This window comes from Diabrotica undecimpunctata, chromosome 6, assembly GCF_040954645.1.
Source record: "Diabrotica undecimpunctata isolate CICGRU chromosome 6, icDiaUnde3, whole genome shotgun sequence".
Classification (NCBI taxonomy): Eukaryota; Metazoa; Arthropoda; class Insecta; order Coleoptera; family Chrysomelidae; genus Diabrotica; species Diabrotica undecimpunctata.
Window position 1 is genome coordinate 138,803,151 of NC_092808.1, and position 9,380 is coordinate 138,812,530.

Below are 9,380 nucleotides of genomic sequence, written 5' to 3' on the forward strand. Positions count from 1 at the left end.
GTTTTTGTCTTTTGCGGTTCAGCGCCACGCAATCACATAATACACGTTTTACAGTTTCTGATTCTTTATCGCAGAGTTTGCAGTTAAGATCTCTATCGGAAGTTACATATTATGGTCTTGATATCGCTGCTTTTCATTCTATTTTTTGTCAAGTGTTTTGTCAGTAATTGATCTTAGGGTCACCACTTCTGCCGTTCTCAGTGGTTGGTGAGTAATTATTGTTTTTTCTTGCGTTTTGCGTGGTATAGGACATAATAAGTCTTACATAGATTTTGTAAATTCGTGTTTTGGTTTTGATGCTTATATATTTGTTTCTCCATATTACAACCCGGAGAAATCCTGATATCCTAGCCCCTGTTATCGCTTCTATTTGTATTTCTTGTTTTATATTTTTACTACTTGTAATATCAGCGCCTAGATACACTACTCAACAATTGAAGTGGATAATTTTAAAATTCCCAAAATTAACAAATAAAACTATTTTTAAAATAATTGCCTGTACTATATCCTATATGCTATCTTTATTGGCAATATTTTTTGCATGTGGTTTTTTCTCCCTATTCTTATCGGCCCTTATCTCGTACAAAGAGAGATGTTCTTGTATTGGCTTTACCAGTTGTCAATAAGTCATGAAATCTATTTATCACAAAAACATTATGCCGCAATGACGTTCAGAACTAGTGCAGCTCGAGCAATTAGTTCGTTGGATCCAACAAGGCATAACTAAACAAGAGGTTGCTGTGAGGCTAAATGTGTCGCAAAGTGTGAAGTCGTGCATGAAATCGGTATGTAGCAACTGGATCTGCAACATACAGGCATGGAGGAGGAAGAGAACGATCTACAACTCGTCGGCAAGACCGTTTTGTAGTTCTGACGGCAAGAAGAAACCCAACATTCACGGCTTCCAGAATTAACAGTATCTTCAGGCATGCTACTGAACGAGCGATTTCCAGTCGAACTGTTAGAAGACGGTAACATGCATCCAATTTAAGGACTAGACGGCGCGCTACCCATCCACGACTAACTAGGGAGCAGCGTGCATGCAGATATCGCTGGGCGATGGAATACTATCAGTGAAATTTCGAAAATTTGAGGAATTGTCTCTTTACTGACGAGTCCAGATTTCGTTTGTATACGAATGATGGCCGAATATTGGTGTGGAGGGTAAGAGGACAGCGTTACAATGAAAATCTGAGACTACCAACTACTCTTTTTGAAGGTGGATCCGTTTGCGTGTGGGGAGGCATATGTTTTGACGGTCGCACGAACTTAGTCGCCTTAATTAATGAGACAATGACTGCTACACGATATCGAGACAGAGTCATAGTACCAATAGTTGTTCCATTTTTTGGTGCAATAGGCGAACAATTTGTTCTGATTGATAATAATGCTAGCCCTCACCGTGCGAGAATTGCCAACGAGTGTATAGAAGCTCATGGCATTACAAGAATGGAGTGGCCACCGTGTTCACCTGATATGAATTGCATTGAACATATTTAGGTGTTTGGGCCGAAATGTCCAGGCAACAAAACAGGCTCCTTCAACCGCCCAAACCTTAAATCAGTTTGCCAATACATTACGCGCGATTTGGAAACGTATACCGCAACAGTTCATCAATAATTTAATAAGAGGTCTTCCAAATAGACTTAGAGCACTAAGGCGACACAGTGTCGCCGAAGTGTATTTGAAACACATGACTTTCTTCGCCCCTTTATTATAAATTGCTACGTTACATCTTCTGGGTTCTCCTGATATTGTCATAGAGTGCGTTTTCTTGAATGAAATAATTATAATTAATTCTTATGCTACTATTTCAAACCTGTATAGTAATCTGTGTAAATTATCTTTATCATCAGATATGATCACCGCATCATCAGAATAACAAATCATTTTAAATTGTATATTTCCCATTCTGTAACCTGTTCCCGCCGTTTTTACTTCTTTGATGATATGGTCCATAAGAATGTCAAAGAGGACTGAGCTAAGACTATCCCCTTGCCCAATTCCTGTTGACTGATATCTTGTTATACAGCTTCTTTTTTGCTCTTATAAAAGTGCTATTCCCGGTGTTCAATTGTCAAATAATTTTAATTGTTTTTTGTTTAAGTTTCTTTCCTTTAGTAGTTTCAAAACATTGGCAAGCTTTAATTTAATTGTTAAAAAAACTTTGTCTACTTATTTTCATTAAAAAAAAATATTTCAAATAAATTCAAATTTCGGTGTATACAATACTTGGATAAATTGTGTTGACCAAATTTTAATTTGCTAAAACGTATCGTAAATACGTCTGTTGTCACACCTGGCTCACTCTAAATGACCGTTTATTACCAAATAAAATGTACGGCGAGCTATCAAAATGTGATGGACTGATATTATTTTAATTTTCTTATTTGTAAACTGCATATTTTATTTGGACCTTGTACAATTAGTATGTCATCTAAACATCCTCCTCAATTTCTTGTCAGAGCAAAGTTAATTTCTTATCCAGCTGTTTTGTGAGCTGTTTTATTAACCGGATATTGTCATTCAAATATTTTGTGGTATATTCCATTTGAACATTATGAATAGCACTATTTTAATGACAGCTTATTCGCATTTTATCTTGTATGCCAAGTTTGTTTGGATGATCATAATATTATTTTTGATAAATTCTGCTACAAAACTGAGAAAATCAGGTATCGATATCTATATTTTTTTTGCTTTGATCAATCTTGTATAAAAACTGTTGTAGTCTCTTGCCATAAAAAATTACTCTTATTTATTTTCAAAAAAAAATTTTGTCTTTATTTTTTTCGTTATTTGTTTTATTGTGTCTTATTAAACCAAATTAAAATCACCAAAATTGTTGGGACTTCTATATACTGATACCACAACTTCAAAAGTGCCATTTGTTGTCATTAAATATAGAACGAGAAACAGTAATTATTTTCCTGCAACTGCAGATTAGTTTAAACCACGTAATTTTAAAAACACTTAAAAGTTATCTCTAATTATTTAAATTTGTCTTCGGTTTAATACCTGAGATATAACTTATTTAATTATATTTTAATATGTGCTTTTTAACAGATCATCAACTGCATCTCAATAATCATATACGTGATACGTGCCATCTAATGAGTAACTTTTTTTAAATATTTTAAATGAACAGAACAATCTACATAAAATTAAATATAAGTTGTTAATCTGTCCTCGTATACAATTATTCTTTATTTAGAAAAGATTTTTAAAAACTGTAGTCAAAATATCACTCTAAATATAATTTAGAACTTATATTTGACTAGAAATTTTTTATTAGTATAAAAATATCTTTTTGTAGATGGCAAATTTATGTAAAAATATCTAAAAGCGTTATTTAAAATTCATCCTATCAGACTATCAGTAAGTCTTGATAAAATCATACCTGCAACCACATATCATCATTATTCTCCATACGTTTCTATCTTCTTCTTCTTCTGGTTCCTATCCGTTTCGGATGTTGGAAATCATATTGGCAATCATGACCTTGCTCGCTGCGGCTCGAAACAGCTCCGTTGAGGTTTTCTTAAACCATGTTCTTAAATTCCGCAACCATGATATTCTCCTTCTACCGGGTCCTCGCTTACCTTTGACTTTACCTTGCAATAATTTTTTTTTTTTTTTTTTTTTTTTTCATTTTTTCATTTTTTCTTAGGTCTTAGGTAGTTTCTATCTTAGGTCATCCTTTTTACAGACATGTAGTACCTAAGCGTCTCTCCCCAGGACTTCTTTTCTCTTCCTCGTCTGTTCATTCCGCAAACTTTTAAAATCAGAAATTCAGTAAATCAGAATTGGGTTGACGTTGTACATGCGCTCGAACTATCTTAACCTAACGTGTCTTATTTTGGCAATTGGTACCACCCTTAGAATTCTCCTAACCTTAAGAGTTTCTAATATTTGCGCTATGCTTAGCTATTTAATATATATCTTTGTTACCCCCCCCCCCCCACCTGGTATCAAGATGAAGTAAAGATTTCTACACCTTTCTGTTGTATCTGTTGCTACAGCTACTTTCGCTGCCTTTTGACTACTTTATAGTTTTAAAGATCTGTATCCAACCGATTTATTATAGATTTCTTTTCTCATTTATTTCTTATTGAATTTCGTTTGAACACTACAAGGTCTCTTTATTATCCAAGTTATTTCTTGGTATTTCGCAAAGTATTTCAACTGCAGCTTCTCTAATATTTCTCCAAATTATATTAGGAGCTTGTTACGATACTTGTCTGGATGGCAAGTCCGGGATTAAAAGAGAAATACGAAATACAAGTGCCAGTATATTTAGATGGAAACATACTTGTAAAGTGCAAGATCTGGGATTGAGTATATTCACAAAAAAATTTATAATTAAAACGTACGAATGGAAATGACAGAATTGGGCACCAAAAGAAATAAAGGGCGCCACCTAGTCCTTTGTCGAGTGACGAGGAAAACTCGACACTTGAACTATCAGAAGGTCAAGGTTTACGAACGATTAAAAAAAATGACAGATAAGCTATATCTCGCTAAAAACCCAAATGCCTACATAGTCAAAAAGAAAGGAAGCAAAACACTTATTTTATATTGTCGCACTACATTCCTGTCATATTTACCTTCTTATTAGTTACCAGAGAAAAGGAAGCTTATGAGAGAGTATTAAACAAATAATTAATACAAATTAACAATTTTTATTTCTTTAAAAGTGCAGTCAGATAAAAGTTATTATAAAATGTCAATATATTAGCAAAGTAGACATAAATTAAACAAGGCAAATAGCAAAAATCTAAAATGTAAATTTAGACAATAAGAACAATCAAAATCACTGAACAAAAAGTATACAGTTCCCCTTGATCACTAGAGTATTGGACATACACACTTTTAGGTTGTACACAAAAAAGATTATTACGAAATACAAAAAAAATTACTACTATGTTGTTTTTCACCTTCTGATTCAGCATTATATCAGTAAGAACATAATGTGGATCGTCACCAGAACAGACGGAATTTTCGATATCATGATATTGCGATTTTCAAAGAGCTGTTTTCACCAAAACCCGTGAAACCAACAGGAAAGTTAGAAAGTGATTCTATTGTTATAACAGGTGTAAATAAAACAAAACAAAATTGAGGGGTATACCATATACAGAGAAAAGATATATTTCTGTGATTCACCAGATAGAAAATATTATGCGATTGTATCTCCAAGCCTTCGAACTGACTGACTTATTTCATCTCTGTTAAGCTGCTTTCTGTCTCAGACGTTTTGATTATTATGTAAATTTAGTAGAACTGCACTTTATTATAGATTTTCCCATTTCTTAAGGGCCACGTACTTAACTGTGTCAAAACAATAAACAACTCTTTCGGGCTAGATCCCACATCCTAACTTGACGGGCGTCAACATGGAAGTTAAGTGATGACAAAATTCATTCTTCCCTGAGTGGGGACGGAAAAATTCTTAAGTGGAAGTTTATTAATTTTATACGTTAATAGCCCATATGATAACTTAGCATTTTATTTTAAATAATGCTATAGGCGGAACTGAGACCCAAACGAATTTCTCGTGAGATAATTAATATTTTTCCTCAAAAGAGCCAGCTACCTAACTATAAACAAACTCCAAAATATTTAGATTATCAATCTTTAATACGCAAAAAGATCATGAATCATTTTCTGTTCTTAGTATTTACAGGGTGAATTTAAAAAATGCTACAAGCCTCCCTTTATGTTCCAGCTCATTTTTTCTACTATTTTTGGATAAGTTTAACTTTATCATCTTTTAAGATCCCACAGTATTTGATTTTTGCTGGTTCTCCCCAATATCTTGGTTTTATTTCGCTTTTTTAGTTCGATACCCAGATGTGTGTCACTAACTAGTACTTTGAAGTCTTTATATTCACATATTTGTTCTTTTCCTGTCATAAAGTAATCTATTTGAGAGTGAATTTGTCCACTTTTGTATATAACTAACTGACACTTCCCCTTTATTTCATTTCTCTGTTAGTTACTTTTTTACTAACTCGAATGGAAGTAGTTGAATCGAAGCAACCCTGTAGGTGTATTACCGATACATGGGATAGAAGCCAACTAGCGTGTATCCTTTATAAAGTAGGTGATTCCTCAGGGCAGTATAGAGGTACCAATACATTGACTTACAGGATAGTCCTAACAATAGGGATCATGGGGTGTACACAAAAATCCAAAGAAGTGTGGTGTTATATTTCACTTTGGTTGCAGTGGTGGTGTGATGCCCAAATCGTGCAGGGCGTGAGACTGATGAAAAAAACATTCAGTAATCAAATGGACTAACATTTTTTCAAGTCATAATAATGAAAAGACCTTCTCCAATATAAAAAAAAACTACACTGAAAAGATGGTGCATCTCCGGAGCTAAATTTTTCCGAAACAAAACGATGCTTCAGTTCGTAGGTTCATTTGTTTCGTGTTTAAAAAAATGACTAAATATAAAAATACAAAAAAAATATGTAACTCGTATAATAATACTTTGTTAATTGACAGCAATAAATTCTTGACAGTTAAGATTTTCTTTGCCCCAACCTAGAAGGTATCAGCCATATAATTCCAGTCATATCAACTATAATTCTAATTAAATGTGTTGTTAAACTCTGAACTTTTTATTTCCTTATTATCTGATTTTATTTCTATTCTGTCTTGTATTATTTTTAAAAAATAAGTGAGGTGTTCCCAATATGTTATATTACTTATTCATTATTACCTCATTAATATTGGTTTCTTATTGCTAATCCTTTTTTTTTCAATATCAGTAACCAGGTTTTAGCTGCATTATATTGATAAATTTACTAAGCAATTTGTTTCATTTAGTGCAATGAGAGTTATTTCCTTATGTCAATTTCTTCCAAAGTTATTGACGTAGCTTTTCATTGGACTCTATGTGCATTTCGATCTTTTATGTATACAAAAAGTCGAATGTTTTATTAAGAATTTGACTAAGTGAACATCAATCTTACATTAAAAACATACAATTAAAAAGATTTCACGTAAGTTAACATTTATTAGGCAACAAAAATAAAATTTAATTATTGAATGAGTCATTTACACATGATTTAAAAACGACAAAAGGAAATTATTTATACTGGAATCAGTGTAAACTATTTGTGGAACATATTTTTTTGTATCTATATAGGGGTGTTTTAAAATCTTTAAAAGACTTCTTTGTTCAGGACACCGTCTGACTAACCTAAGTGTAGGATTTATTGTTCGTAGTCCTTTCGATAGTCCCTGATGTACTTTAAAACGTCCTCTTTTCGCCGAGTCTACGCGTAACGCCAACCTGCTAAAACAGACCCTTCTCTGTCATCAACTCTTCGAAATCGGAATAGCTACTGTAAAGACGGCTAAAACAATTTCGTAGCACTCCCTTTTCCCTTAGAAGACCCCCATTTGCTTCTAGAACGGCGTTACTCCCATCCGGGCATTTCCTCCTTCCCACAGTCTGACACACTTATAGGATTCTCAGTTATTCGCCCATTATAAAGACGTCTATGCCTTTAAGGTGAGACGTCAATGCCTAGTTAGGTATCATTCTCTTAATCGTTTTTTCTCACTGTCACAAAGTTCATACCTTTATATCTTTCCATTCTGCTTCTTTCTACGATCCATCTATTACACTCCAACATGATATGTGTCACAGTGTCTGTAGTATAGGTATTCATCCGTATCAGCCTTTCCGAACCTAGAGAGGTAGGCCCCAAAATACCCGTGGTAGCACCTACGTTAGGAAATAATCCAGTCACCTATGATTGGATGTTCATCCAATCTCTTAGGTTCGGGATAAGCATCTTTGTGCACCGTGCCACATCCTCCGTGTTCCATTCTTTTTGCCATATTTTAATTGATTTTTCTCTTTCTTGTCTTCTATCGGTCAGAATAATGTCTGGGTTTTTTCTTTCATACAGCTATTTTCTGTGGTAGTGATTACTTTGTTACGTTACTGAATAGATAGGAAAAATTATGGTCAATTTTTTTGACTCTTTTTTTTTCGGTCTTTTGAAATAATGTTAAATATATAGAGAAGATATAGAGAACATTATAGAAAAATAAATGAATTAGAAACCTTAAGCAAACTTTAACTGTTTAGCTAAAATATTGCAAAGAGCCCTAAAAGTAACCTTATAGAATGTTTGCTAATCATATTTTATTAACGGCAGCGCAGAAAAGCTCTATGGAATTTTTTTGAAACCATGTCCTCACATTCTAGGAGATTTTTTCTCCCAAGAATTCTTCTGTGAGATATTTTTCATACTCCCATAGATATTTGAACTTTTGTTTTTAAACTGTTTGAAATAATTTCACGTTTTTTGTAGTCTTTTTGATATATTTTTATATAATTTTTAATATGCTTTTATAAAGTCACATTTTAAAGTCTCTGGAGCTCAATAAAATTTTACATGATATAATAATCAGAAGTATGAGTTATCATAGTAATGATAACTTGCAACTTCAACTTCGAAAGCGCATGGTTAAATGCTACATTTGGTCAGTCCTCTTATACGGTGTCGAAGCATGGACATTAAAAATATCCACCATTAATCGTCTGGAAGCCTTTGAAATGTGGCTGCACAGACGTATACTAAAAATTCCATGGACGGCTATGCTGCTAAATGTGGCAGTCCTTGAGAGAGCAAATGCTGCTCGCGAGCTGCTTGATAACATCAAATGTAGAAAGATGGCCTATTTTGGACACGTAGTAAGGAGAGACCGATATAATATTCTTCAACTTATTATGATGGGTAAAATCGAAGGACGCAGAGGAATTGGTAGAAAGCAGGCCTCTTGGTTGAAGAATATCAGGGAGTGGACAGGAATGAGGAAAGCTGAGCAACTCTTTAGAATAGCTCAAGACAGAGACAGTTTCGCCATGTTAATCGCCAACGTCAAGGGGACTTGATAGGGCACGTTAAGAAGAAGATGAGTTATTACAATTAATATTGGACGGAAAAACAGGAAAACAGTGTATAAAAATACCATGGCCTAAGGCTAAGCCTAAATCTTGTAACCGTTTCAAAAGATAAAAGAAAATCATTATAAATTTCAATAATTTTTTTTTAAATAAAACTAATAGCCCCATCTATCTGTCAAGTACCTACCTGTAGCCGACTCAAGGATTCTTCTGTAATTCCCAAATATATCCGGTAGATGAGCATATTTTTCAACTTGTCACTCACGCCCAATTTCCAGATTCAGGCGCCATGATAGCGCTTCGCTCTTTTCTGTTAAGACCGTCCAACCGTTAAGACGTGTTTCCAAAGTTGGTCTCAATTCAGAGGTGAGCAAATAAATCCTTTTCTTGTCCATATTTCAGATAGATATTTATTTTTTTAGACCCTTATTGGAGAGGCTATAAT